General features: G+C 36.0%; 1 protein-coding gene across 1 annotated transcript in view; it reads right to left on the bottom strand.

Moving 5' to 3' along the window:
- LOC117341271 (hemicentin-1-like) overlaps positions 1-2,620 on the bottom strand; it is a 111,797-nt gene extending 109,177 nt beyond the window's left edge. The window contains exon 1 of the mRNA XM_033903122.1: positions 2,556-2,620. The gene's annotated coding sequence lies outside the window, so the exon portion shown is untranslated. The remainder of the gene's footprint in view (positions 1-2,555) is intronic.
- Positions 2,621-14,566: the final 11,946 nt, after the last annotated feature.

The following is a 14,566-nucleotide window of genomic DNA, read 5'->3' as shown; positions in this document are numbered from 1 at the left end:
ATTCATATGTTCAAAATAGCCATGACAAAATTGATATCGTTTCTGGCAGAACAGAGCACAACATAATAACTGGTTAAATTAATCGGGTGTTTTTATTATTTGTATATCACTCGTACGTAGCTCTATTAAAATGATCGTTTATATAACGTTTAACAAAACCTTATACAGCACACCTGATTGATCCTCAATGAATATCATTCATAACCGCATGAACACATTACAGATCAGATTGAGTGAAAAATATACTACAACATATGTTATAATATACAGATTTTATTTAGAAATCAAGCATGTGATTCAAACTTAAACCTTGTAAAATTCATCAGAACTAAAGAATATAAATTCATATCCCTCAAAAATGTACCGTCTAACTTCTTTATGGTGAATTCTACGATAAAACAGCTGACACAATAGAATGGACAGATTTCATCTTAAAGCTCTAAATTGAAAGATTTAATTTTATAATTTATTTATTTGTGGGCAGGAGCTTATTTGTGGACATCAACTCATTTATAGACATGGACTTATTTATGGGCAGGGATTTATTTATAGAATGGGACATATTTGTCAACAGGGGCTTAATTGAAGACAGGGGCTTATTTGAAGACAGGGGCCGATTTGTAAACAAGGACTTATCTGCGGGCAGAGGCTTATTCATATATAAATATGGTAACAATGTTTAATTTTCCTGCAATAAGCCTGGCAACTTGTTTGAGTCAGATGTTATCTCTTTGGTCCCTGGGTTCGTTTAAGGAGAAATACGGTATTATAAATTATATCACTTTGGTACAACATGGAGTTTTATCTTCTGATTATAATTGTAGACCTTCTATCAGGTAACAAGATTTTCTGTATACTAAACCATTGGAGACTGTGAAATAACAGATTTTCTCTTCTGATATGAAACTTTTTCTGTAAATTAAATAGCTTTCTTGTCGGTAACTTAGAATAAGATTGTCTGTCTTCAACTTGTTAAAAGTTAAACCACCTCGAAGATCGGCGATGATAAACACCGAGACTCAAATACGATGACACTCCAGAGCGATGCACATCAGGTACAAATTGAAAATTATAAAGACTATCTGTTTCAAAATCAGATCTACGATGAATATCGGCAACAAAATTGAAACACGCTACAATATTAACTGTTTTTTCATCAATTTTGATGCAAGTTTTTATACCTGAATATCATTTTGAAATCAGACAAGCATGTCTCCCATACAAATATATTGGCCATTTAAAATCAGCACTGTAATGCTTTTGATCATATCCAAACATGTAGATAATGCTGCAGATGAACCTCTGTTTCTTTAATATGAAAATGATTTTCTTTTTCTCCCTTCAGAACAAAATCTATGATATGGATTTTTGGAGAATTGAAAATCACAGAAATCTTGTCGCAAAAATCAACACAAAATATCAAAGTTTTCTCAAATTGAAAACATGTTTCAAATACTTTTATTTACACTATCTACAACAATTTCAAACGGGAACAAACGAGTACAGCAGCAAAATATACTATTCATTAAAATAGTATAATGGAACTTCAGTAAATTTGATTCTTATTAAAATCAAAATTCAGTTCACAAAAAGGGAGATAGGGTCTATTATTTTGGAGAGTTGGGTGGAGAAAGAGTCTATTATTTTGGAGGGTTGGGTGGAGATAGGGTCTATTATTTTGGAGGATTGGGTGGAGATTGGGTCTATTATTTTGGAGGGTTGGGTGGAGAAAGGGTCTACTATTTTGGAGGGTTGGGTGGAGATAGGGTCTACTATTTTGGAGGGTTGGGTGGAGATAGGGTCTATTATTTTGGAGGGTTGGGTGGAGAAAGGGTCTACTATTTTGGAGGGTTGGGTGGAGATAGGGTCTATTATTTTGGAGGGTTGGGTGGAGAAAGGGTCTATTATTTTGGAGGGTTGGGTGGAGAAAGGGTCTACTATTTTGGAAGGTTGGGTGGAGAAAGGGTCTACTATTTTGGAGGGTTGGGTGGAGAAAGGGTCTACTATTTTGGAGGGTTGGGTGGAAAAAGTATTAAAGACATGTTGTCAAGTGTTTCTTTATGTAATACTTTAAGGATCATACTTAACACTTTTATCATATATATGATCAATGAAAGTAACAACAACAGTACAGACATGTTAAGTGTGAAGTTTACAAGACAATCCACCCATACATATACAGTATATATATATACATTTCATTTTGGATTGTTAAAAATATCCATTTATCAAATTGGTCCTAAGTTCAGGATACTCGGACAGTCAGACAGACAGGAGTCTGTATCAGCTTGGTAGGACATCTGGACACCCGGGAGTCAAATTCATCAATGTGTCAGACATTTTGGATAACTGCCACAGTGACACCCCAGTTATGTTATCTTGGAGAAAAACTGTCAGATTATTTCTGATCTTCAATGCTACACCAGACAAAAATCTGAATTTTCCAAAAAAGAAGATTCCAGAAATTGATACGGACATTATACACATTTAAAAGTAATTAATTTTCTTGTCAGACCACCCATTTTTAAAGGTATAGTATGATTGTGTGTACCTACCTAACTCTCCGACAGATACGATATCTTTTACCGCAAACCTCACAAGTCTTCCCACTCCGCCAACACTGCAATGCATAAGAATTCAAGCTCTAGAAAACAACACTTAAGATTAATATGTTTTTAATTCACAATGGGCTATTCAGCCATTCATTATCTGGTACTCGGGGGATTACCTTGTGAAATCAGAATTCAAATTTCATAAAATAACGTGTTGAATTCATACGTTTTTAACACACACCTGACAGACACACAATGTCCTGCAGGGAGTTCAATGAAACATTAAAAACCACACACTGCATTAGTCAGGATAAAAACAATGCCAATCTCGAGACCAGAGAACGTTATATCAAATCACGCAACATTCACGGACAAAAATGTGATCGTGCGGGCCACAATATGTCATATAAATTGGTATGTATGGCAGGGAAAACAAAACTGCTGGCCCTTGAAATTTATAAACTGTTAAAATCAGTGAAGCTGTGTCCTGACAGACCTTTCAGAAAGGTGGTATTTTGCCCCTGTGTAACACTTAACGATCCGTGACCCAAAGTTTGACAGTGTCACCCGACAATCCCTTAACGTCAAACTCATTGGGTGAGTTTTGACAGTGAAATTTAGGAATGATACATTAGTTTCAAATCATTGGATACGCTCATGCCATAATATGTAGACATATGTATCTATGGTCATGCCATAATATATAGACATAGTCCAGTATGATTGTACATAAATGTTACATTTGATACCAGAGAGTGACATACCGTACAGACATTTTGATCTAGAATTAAAAAGAAATGGTAAATTTCGTAAAGTAGCTCTGACGATAACAAGAGGCCCATGGGCCTTAACGGTCATCTGACAAACACTTACACTTACAGCAGGGACACACACCCCAATCCAGCATTATTACCATAAATTATTTATCGCAGCCAGTTATGTTTTAGATCAAATTTGGTTTTTATCCATTTAGCTTGTCCAGGAAGAGCAGCATCATAAAGCAAAATTTTAGCCAAGTTCCCATTTTTGGGGCATGCCCCTCTGTCCCAATGGGTCAGACAAGACTCATTTATATCAATTAGGATTGCCTTTCCCCAATGATGTTTCATACTAAATATGGTTGTAATCAATTAAGGCATTAAGGAGGAATTGCATTTTTAAGAAATGTTTAACCTAAGCGCTCCTTTTGCCCCATCTTTTTTTCCCCAGGGGTCAAACCTGTCTCATTAAAAAATATGATTGCTGTCACCTTATGTTTCACATCAAATTTGGTTGTAATCCACCAAAAGGTTAGGGAGGATTAGGATTTAACAGCAAATATTCACCAAAGTTCCCCTTTTGGGGCCCTGCCCCTCAGGCCCCAGGGGTCACACTAGCCTCGTTTATATAAAATATGACCACCCTTCCCAAAGGATGTTTCACACCATATTTCGTATTAATCCACCCAAGGGTTAGAGAGAAGTAGGATTTATAGCAAAAATTCACCAAAGTTCCCCTTTTGGGGCCCCGCCCCCTCTGGCCCTAGGGGTCAAACCAGCCTCATTTATATAAAATATGATTGTCCTCCTCCAATGATGTTTCACACCAAATTTGGTAATAATTCACTATGGGTGTTAGGAGGAGTAGGATTTTATAGCAAAATTTCATCAAAGTTCCCCTTTTGGGGCCCTGCCCCTCTGGCCCCAGGGGCCACACCAGCCTCATTTATATAAAATATGACCACCCTCCACCAATGATGTTTCACACAATATCTGGTTGAAATCCACCAAAGGGTTAAGGACGAGTAGGATTTTATAGCAAAATTTCATCAAAGTTCCCTTTTTTGGGCCCGTCACTCTGGCCCCAGGGCTCACACCAGCCTCATTTATATAAAATATGACCACCCTCCCCCAATGATGTTTCACAACATATCTGGTTGAAATCTACTAAAGGGTTAAGGAGGAGTAGGATTTTATAGCAAAATTTCATCAAAGTTCCCCATTTGGGGCCCCACCCCTCAGGCCCCAGGGGTCACACTAGCCTCATTTATATAAAATATGACCGCCCTCCCCAAATGATGTTTCACAACATATCTGGTTGAAATCCACTAAAGGGTTAAGGAGGAGTAGGATTTTATAGCAAAATTTCATCAAAGTTCCCCATTTGGGGCCCCGCCCCTCAGGCCCTAGTGGTCACACCAGCCTCATTTATATAAAATATGACCGCCCTCCCCAAATGATGTTTCACAACATATCTGGTTGTAATCCACTAAAGGGTTAAGGAGGAGTAGGATTTTATAGCAAAATTTCATCAAAGTTCCCCTTTTGGGGCCCCGCCCCTCAGGCCCCAGGGGTCACACCAACTTCATTTATATAAAATATGACCGCCCTCCCCCAATGATGTTTCACACCAAATTTAGTTGTAATCCACCCAAGGGTAAAGGAGGAGTAGGATTTTATAGCAATATTCACCTAAGTTCCCTTTTTGGGGCCCCGCCCTTCTGGCCCCAGGGGTCAGACCAGCCTCATTTATATAAAATATGATTGCCCTCCCCCAATGATGCTTCAAACCAAATTTGGAAGTAATCCACCCAAGCGTTAAGGAGGAGTAGCGTTTTGAAAGAAAAAGTTTACGGACGGCGCACGGCGGACGGCGGACGGCGCACGGCGGACGACGACGGACGAAGCACGATGACTATAGGTCATCCTGACCCTTTGGGTCAGATGACCTAAAAATGCTCAGGGTAATGCAAATTCAAACACTTACCAATATCAAGAAATTCTCCAAATGCAAGATAACATATTATCTGAAATCCTTCCTCACAGATGTTTTATCACAAGGACATTTTCATTTTAATCAATTTACTCCTCATATATTGTAGGAAATCAAGCTCAGTGATTTTTTTTCTTTGTAAATATTTGGATCAGAGCCTTTGTATCTCATTTAGAGAAGAAAATTGGTGAATTCGGAAAGAAATTTAAAGAATTAAACTGCAAATTTTGGAAATTTGGCTAAAATATGAAATAATTTCAATTGGGAATGGGGCCCATTATTGGCCCGGAAAAGCACTGATTTTCCAGGAGTTTAAAGATTCTTCACTTTTTGCATATAAATTTTATCTATATTAAGATAATTCCAACCTTTATTAGTTGGTAATGCTCTCAGGTTGCACTGCAATTTCTATACATTACATTAGTCATGCATTCATGGAACCTTGATGAAAACTAGAAATACCTTTGAAGGATATTCCAATAATGTTTTCCTGAATTCTAGACTAATGGGAATCATCTTGCCTCGATGAAATCTAAAGTACCCTCTAATCATGTTGACTGCAACTTCTAAACGACCATAGATTCTTGATGAAATCTAGAATATTTATCATTTCATATACATCCATTCAAGAACCTAGATGAAATCTGCAATACCATCAGACCTGTTATTTCCTGACAACCCTGCATGCAACCTTGGTAAAATCTATAAGTCCACCTGTGTAACAAAAACCTGTGTATAAAGGTCACATTTGGGGTCCTATGAACCTCCATGTAACAGCCAACTGTCTATAGAGGCCACATTTGGGGTTTTATGAACCTGAGCCGGAGGTTAGATTAACAGCCATTTGTCTATAAAGGCCACATTTGGGGTCCTTTGAATGGCCATCTAAGAGCCGCCTGTCTATAAGGGTCTCATTTGGGGTCCTTTGAATGGCCATATAATAGCCACCTCTCTATAAAGGTTACATTTGGGGTCCAATGAACCTCTATATAACAGCCACCTGTCTATAAAGGTCATATTTGGGGTTCTTTGAACCTTTCTATTTCAGCCGTCGGTATATATAAGGTCACCTTTGGGGTCCTACGAACCTCCATATTACAGCCACCTGTCTATAAAGGTCCTTAATATTCATACTTACACGTCCTTTATAGACAGTTTGACAGTACTCTCATTAGTCTCCCATCAACTCCACTAATCTTGAGGCTAGATAACCTTAAGGTCATACATATAAACGAAATATCTGGAGGATGGAACAGCCTTGATGAAATCCAAAATAACTGCCGTTTCACGAGACCTAGAATTTCTCTGACCTGTGAGCAATGATGAAACGTTTCACGAGACCTAGAATTTCTCTGACCTGTGAGCAATGATGAAACAGCCTTGATGAAATCCAAAATAACTGCCGTTTCACGAGACCTAGAACTTCTCTGACCTGTGAGCAATGATGAAACAGCCTTGATGAAATCCAAAATAAATGCAGCATACAGAGACGTAGAATTTTTCTGACCTGAGAGCCTACAGTTGCTATAGTGTTGTACTATCTACAGAGACCCGAATCAGAAGCCTTGGCCCACGATGGACACCTTATTAGGATTGTGTTCTCCTGTTACGCGAAGTGTCAGTAAATCACAGGTATTATGGGATGGACAATTTAGCATAAATTTACAGATAATTGTCCCTCGAACAATACGGCCACGGTCAGAATCATCCGCCCAGATCTTAAATCGACAAATTGTTACGATCGCTTGACGTTTAATGTCTCAGTCGAGGGGATTACTGTTACGGTTTGATATCAAGGTGATCCCTATCTCCACCCAGGGTGGATTAGACTAAGGCAAAAATTGTTATCTGTATATTTATAAGGAACCCTACTTTATTTTGAATGGAGACATCTCTTCAATGTTGTCTTCAATGGCAAACACATTCTTCAGGGATTTATGAAATTGTCATTAAAACTTCACTGCTGATAAAATTTCTCAAAAAACATTTCCCTCCGAAATTTTTATATCCTCCACAAGGACCAATTACAATTGATTCAAAACAATAAGCAGTTGTATATAATTATAACAAAAGTTACATACTTTAAACCATTACCTCTAAATGTTTAAGTACCTAGCTCCTTTTATCTTTCAGATTTAACATTTAACATGAATCAATAAATAATTTCATCCCCAAGAAATTCTTTCAAACTCTGTCTCTATATTTTATATATAAATTTCTGTCTTGTAATCAATCATTTTTATGACACTTTTATTATTTTTTTCATTTGTTGGTGTTTAATAGATGTATTTCTATACCATTGGATGTCATTTTATACATTTTTTGTGACAAGCAGTGTATACACTGTCAGCAGTGTAGCATCTTTTACAAAGGTTAATTTGCAACATAGATTTCCATTTGATTCAAGATTACAGCTGAATATGATGTGTATATTGTTTCCCAGAGTCTCCTGAGTGTTTGTCTTGGTTCAGTGGAGATGCAGACAACTAGAATTTTCTGATGCAGCTCAAGACAAAAGATAACATGGGACCTCTAATACCCACTGAAGTAAATTATCGATATAAAACCACAAACCTCCATCATTTTACTGAAGTAAATTATCTGTATCAAAATATGAACCTTAGTCATTCATCGAGGTAAATTATCCACACCAAAACATCAACCTTCGTGGTCTGTTGGAGTAATTATCCTTACAAAAACATCCAAGATTCCACGGGAAGACACCATCATTTCTAGTCCATTAGATACAATTGTTACATTCTTTACTGTAAATTCGATAACCGTTGGATATATGATGGAAGGATAATTAAATCCAATTATGGACTTGTCATAGAATTATAATTTAAGTTACGTTTTTCTTCTTCAGAAAAAATCCAATAACTATAGACCTCGGGTAGTATATCAAAGTGTTTTTGTCCAAAACTCTGACAATTTCCGAGCTCCGAGTCTTCACTATTGAATGAAGTGGCCGTGACTTCCGGTCCGACCGTATTGTAAGGGAACTGAAAATTGGCAGTAGCTTTGAGAGGCTATAGGATTAGTGACACAGAAAAAAGATGTTTATCGGATAGAAATGGAAATCGGAGACTGTCAAAAGTGATTATTTATTGGTCCATTAGTGACAATATACACCAAATCGGTGGAAAGTTGTAACACCGACATCCTCTACCTGTAGCACAGGTAAAATTACAGGTGTGTTCATTATTTCTTAGTATGTATATATGTATCCAGCCTTGCTACATTATACAGGAACAATTTCTCGATCATCTCAGTTTAGCTGTCCTAGTGATAAAACCCTTACAACTAGTTAAGATTGAAATTCTATTATCAGGATGGCGAGGCAATTACTAGACTTACACAAGTCACAGATTCTATAATAGATACAAGTATGCACTGATTCGATGACCATGAAATCACAGGGGCCAGGTTCTATAATAGTACTAAAAGTGGATAGACTATATCTAAACTTACACAGGGACCAGGTTCTATATAATAGTACAAAAGTTGACTGAACTATGTTTAGTCTACACAGGTTCCTGGTTCTATAAAATTACCAAGGCTGACTCAGAACTACCTTTAGTCTACACAGGCTCCTGGTTTTATAGCAATATCAAGACATATTTGATGGATAAACCTTTAGACTAAGTCAGGCTTCTTGTTCTAAAACAGTATGAAGGCTTTCTTAGACAGTCTATAGACTTAAACAAGTCCCATATTTTTTTCTATACATACTTCCAATTATGGCTATATTCATTGCAGACAAATATTTAATAAAAAAAAAAAAAAAAGAGAAAAAATTCAAGCAAAATCAGTATGTTCAAGTATTAAGGAAAGCCTGGTTACAAAATATACTATTAGTGACAAACTGTTAATCCCCCAGACATACTGATAGAATGTAGTATAGATATTCAATGGGTCTAATTTTCCTCCCAACTTTGTTTAATACCTTTGTCATATAAGTACAAGTCCTGTGTTAAAGATCTCACTATTCAGAGGTTAATACCTGTTTAATCAACGATCCATAGACGAATCGCCTTGGGTCATACTCCCGGATCAGAAACAACCAAAAACACACATTTTAGTATCTGTATTCTCACCAGTACTCAAATTAAGTGTGAAATGTTTAATCATTTTAGGGTTTGAACCCAACAAAGGCAGGTAAGTCTCTGATCCTGTAAAGGGCACGCTGGATTTTAGAGACCTGGGCCGCTGTGACTAATACGGCCCCCTTTTACATTGGGATTTTTGCCCTGAGGGGACAGGATTTAATAGAATAGCTGTTGATAGGTCATAAAAAAATATCCAGATTACAGGTTAAAGATCTGTAGCTGCTGGTGGCCATGGTCTATGGTGGCCGGTTTATAACCTTATCAATCTCGGAAAGGTATTCTATCAGAAATTTGTCGATAAAAAGAAAAGATAGGTGAAATAAATTCTCCATTACAAATTGAAGTAGACAACTATTATTTGACTGAAAACTTGAATGAAGTCTTTTTTTCTTCCAAAAGAGTGTTTTTATTTCATTTACTATGAGTTTTGTAGTATCAGTTTTCATTATGATAATTGACCCTTCGTTAGTGTATGGCACGTTGGAGGTACTGACAGGGCCGGAACTTAATGGGTGGTTTTCATACCGATCAAGAGGGATACGGCATTCAATCAAACTCTGTTAATATGTCATCTACACAATTGGAAATGGTTTGATTTGTACATTTCTTCTCAATAATTAAGCAGTAATCTTTTAACATCTTTCACTTAAATATTTACATCAATAGCAACTAAAATCAAACCATGGAAATTAAGTGTCAATTGTTTTTTTCTCAAATTGCGAATATTGATATGTATCTGTCCTGAAATAAGCCGAGAGGATCAATATACACTTTGACCCAAAGACAATGATGGGTTTATCACAGAACAATAGAATATAGAGTATATTTGTTAACATCTTTTGACTGAACAGGAATAGACATGGATGGGCTTATTAACAGGTGTGGATTTATTGCTAAAATACAATACCATAATTTCCTAGCCTCGTTAAAATAATTCTCTGTTCAAAGTCGACAAAGATGCATCACAGGGGTTTTGGTGGGTATTCAAGTCCTTGTCCGCCACTTCTTGTGTGTGACTCACTCAAATTTTAATTTAGAAATACCCATTAATTATCTTTCAGAATTAACACCCATCAATATTTTTGGAAATCATAGTGCTCTGGACTTCCCAGAAAAAAATTCTTACAAAAATTTCTAGACAATTTTTTTTTTACATCCTACTTTTTCCCTCAACAGAAAGTTTGCAGATCCGAATTAAGTGGAAGAAAAACTTTATTAATCAAACATGAAATGGAAATCTTAATTATTTAATGAGTTGTTAAAAATATATCAAATTTAATACCATGGAAATCTTTTAGCGTCACATTCAGCATCAGCCAGTCAATGGGGCCAAATGTCTGATCCCCTTTAAATTTTGTAACAAGTTGCATCATCACGGGAACTAAATGCCGTCAGAACCAGAAGCCGAATCTCCTGTGACAGATGGTCTAACCGTAATCTCAATCATAACATAACAATCATAGCATGTCTTTTTCATTTTTCAGTTGAACAACCAAAGTTTGACACAAACCAGACATCGTAATCAAGATTATCTTGAACCCGGAAATCCTTTTTCCTCATTTCCCGTTACTTCGGAATACAACCAGGACTTTGATCCTTCCAGGATATAAAGATTTAAAAGTCTTAATTTAATTAACGATCACTGATAAGCTTGTTTGTTGTGTGACAAAACCATGCCGTAAGCTTATTTGATGAGTTATTAGAAAAATATTAAACTCGATACCATGGAAATCTTTTACCGTGACATTCAACATCAGCCAGTCATTGGGGCCAAATGACATAACATCGGTTCTGTTAATCAAAATCTCATCACCCCCACTTTTAATCAAAATTTCCATTTTTCTTTATTTACAGTATAATTTAACTTATTTTAGTTTTATCCTCTTTTCCGACACTTATTCCACAACTAACTAGTCCTAACCAATTATACTCATTAACAAATAAATTGACATAAACATTTAAGATGCATATTTGCATTACCTTGCCAGCAAGCTTTTCATACTTTGCACAACACATCAGACCTTTGAGTACAGCTAACCTGCACCCCCCCCCCCCCCCCCCCCCCCCCCCTCCCCCTCCTGCCCCAAGATCTGCCCCAGAGCACTGATAAGAAGATTAGACATGTTAAATTTCTTCTTCAGAAATACTAATTACCTTAATGAAATACCGTATAAAAATATTTCAACAACAATTTCAACAAAGACACATAGCATCAGTAAAGTGCAAACAACCTTGTGAGAAATAAAGCCTCGAGCTAATAAACGGTCGCAAAAAAAATCAACAAATTTCTTCTCTTTTTTTTTCTTAACATCTTCATAATATAAAAATTTCTGAACACCTGGAGAATAGTTCGGATAGGACCACAATTATTAGCAAGGGTTTTGTTATTATTCCTGGTACGATGATACACAGATTGGGTCGGAGGTGCCTGCAGCCAAAAAGAAGATGTTTTCTTTCTTTTTAAAAAATCTAATCAAGTATAACAATAAGATCTGAAAGCTTTTGATAAATTTACAAAATTGGCCGGACACATTATACGATTTGTGATTCCCCTACCCTGAAACGCTACTTTATCAAACAAATCACTCGTTGCTTTGACAACAGGACCGACCATGTTTACCCCGCCCCCATTTTAGCCGATGAATGGACGGCCGCTCTAAGGACAAGGCTTAGAGAGAAGACAGAGCTGCACTCCCCCAGGGCGTCTGAGACTGAAATCTATCCAGCCAATTGGGTCCTTTTTACCTCTGAATCTGTTGTGTGTCGTCTGCTCAGTCAACAATGGTCGCCGCTGATGGAGGGAATGTGACCACTATTGGTTCTGTCACCATCGGTCATCAGACAAACAACTGACCATTGTGGAACTGGACACTGTGATAATGACCCTTCATTATCCCTAATTCTATCTGTTTTACGACATCTGGCCACGTCCAAACCAGTCACAACAAAATTTTATAAGATTTAAAGCAGTATACAACATTTAAAACCTCTAGCTTCAGTTTCTTGCTTGAAACTGAAGTGGATGATCGGTTTGTACATCTGTTCCTTATGATTCAGACAAGACTGAAGTCCAGAAACATAAAATGGACAATGGTCAAAACTGACCACTTCAAAATGCTCACTTAAAGTTATTGCAGTTTGATCCTCTGATGACCTTTCTACAAGAAAAAGGTCAAATTGACCAGAATTTGACCAATGGTTTAATGAAGAGCTCCTGATTTAGAAAATCATCAAAACTGACCACTACAAAATATTTCATTTAATAATATTCAGTCCTTTGATGACTTCAAACTGACCACTACAAATTTGACTAGTGGTTATATCTCAAGTATTCCCGATTTAGAAATTCATCAAAACTGACCATTACAAATTTCATTTCACAAAATTACAATTTTTTGATGACCTTTCTACAACAAAGGTCAAATTGACCACTATATATTTGACCAGTGGTTATATCTCAAGAACTCCTTGATTAAGAAATTTGTCTTTCTTCTTTGGACAATGGTCACAGTGGCCAATGTCAATATTTAACTGCTAGTTATATTTGAAAACTTCAGTTACATTATGCACGAATTGATTAACTTGAATGAACAAGACCACTTATGTCAAAAATAGAAAAAAACAAACATTGTTTTAAGAACTGATCAATACTTGAATTCTAAATAATTCACAAAACCGATATTACATTATGAATCTAAAGAAAATATGTATATATACTTATACATACAGAACAGCTGAACATTTGTGAAAAGCTAACAATTGGAACTAGCCCAGCTCAATCAATATTTTTTAGCTTGTTTTTTTTTTCTTTAAACTTTATTAGGAAATCATTATTGGATAAATGGGAAAATACTTTCTAACATTCTAGTTAAGACTCTTTCTCTAATGCTTTTCAAGTTGAGGAAAATTGATGAAACTGAGCAAGGTTATAAAGTGTCTGTAGTTGAGCTCAAAAGTCCAAGATCAAATCATGATTTTCCATATCTTGTATTTAGTGTTACCCCCTATCAAGTGTTTCCCCATTACAGCCTATCCTACCAGAATAAGACGATTTCTGGTTTCCCCATTACAGCCTATCCTACCAGAATAAGCCGATTTCTGGCCTATCGACCAATCAGATGATCTGTAACAATTAAATGTGTGACAGAGGCTTTGTAAAATTTAAATGTTGTAAAATTTAATGGTGACAATGGCCCGAGATTTTAACTGCAGAAATTCGATGGGCATTACAATGTCCCCACAGGGTATATATATATAACCACAGTGGACAGAAATTCATCCACAATCAACGAAAATTTACTACTGTAAATGGGAATCATTTTACGTCACACCATTCCAAGAGTTAAATAATTACGATAATGAATTCTCTTAAGTTGTTCAAAGAGAATAATAGCCCTATTTTAACAATGTATAACTCAGAAACACATCTGCTTACAGTAAAATTAGGCCATTTGAAAGTAATGTTGTGTTTCATGTCTGTCAATCAATGAGATATATTAGGTTACATAATTGAGTATGAAGATATTGGTGAAATAGACATAGACCCTGAAATCTAACAGATCATAACTCTTCTGTTATTTTCACAAAAGGTTTAGTGTTATTTTTTTGGGGAAAGTAAGTGTTATTATTTCATAATTTCTTATTTTTAAGTCTTAAAATAACAGATCAAAACAATTTGAGAATAAAGTACAATTTTTATGGGAAAAAAAATTGAGAAAATTTGAAAATTTTACAATGAAAATTATATCATGATTATATATCTTGGTGGACTGATTTCCTAAGAAAATTCTAATTATTGAGTAATTGGAGAAGAATTCAGTAGTTAAAAAAAAAAAATGTAGATTAAGGGGAAAAAAAACAAAAAAAAACAGCATTGCACCTATAGAATCTATCAAATACTAATACATTACATTCAGTCTTAATTTCTGACCACGTCGTACCAAACATTCACCATAATCAGACTATACTCCTATCAATTTCTTCTGTAATCTTGTGAGTTTGGCCTCCAGATAGAACATCTGTCTGATTCTAGGAAAACAAACCAAAGTTTAATTGTTGACCAGTAATATTAATGATAATATCATTATTTTCATTTTTCTTCCCACAAAATTCTTAATGTTTCATTGAGCACAAACCCTTAAGCAAATATTGGAA

The sequence above is a fragment of the Pecten maximus genome, chromosome 13, assembly GCF_902652985.1.
Source record: "Pecten maximus chromosome 13, xPecMax1.1, whole genome shotgun sequence".
Taxonomy (NCBI): domain Eukaryota; kingdom Metazoa; phylum Mollusca; class Bivalvia; order Pectinida; family Pectinidae; genus Pecten; species Pecten maximus.
The sequence above is the reverse complement of the archived record's forward strand: the minus strand, read 5'-3'. Positions and strand labels throughout refer to the sequence as shown.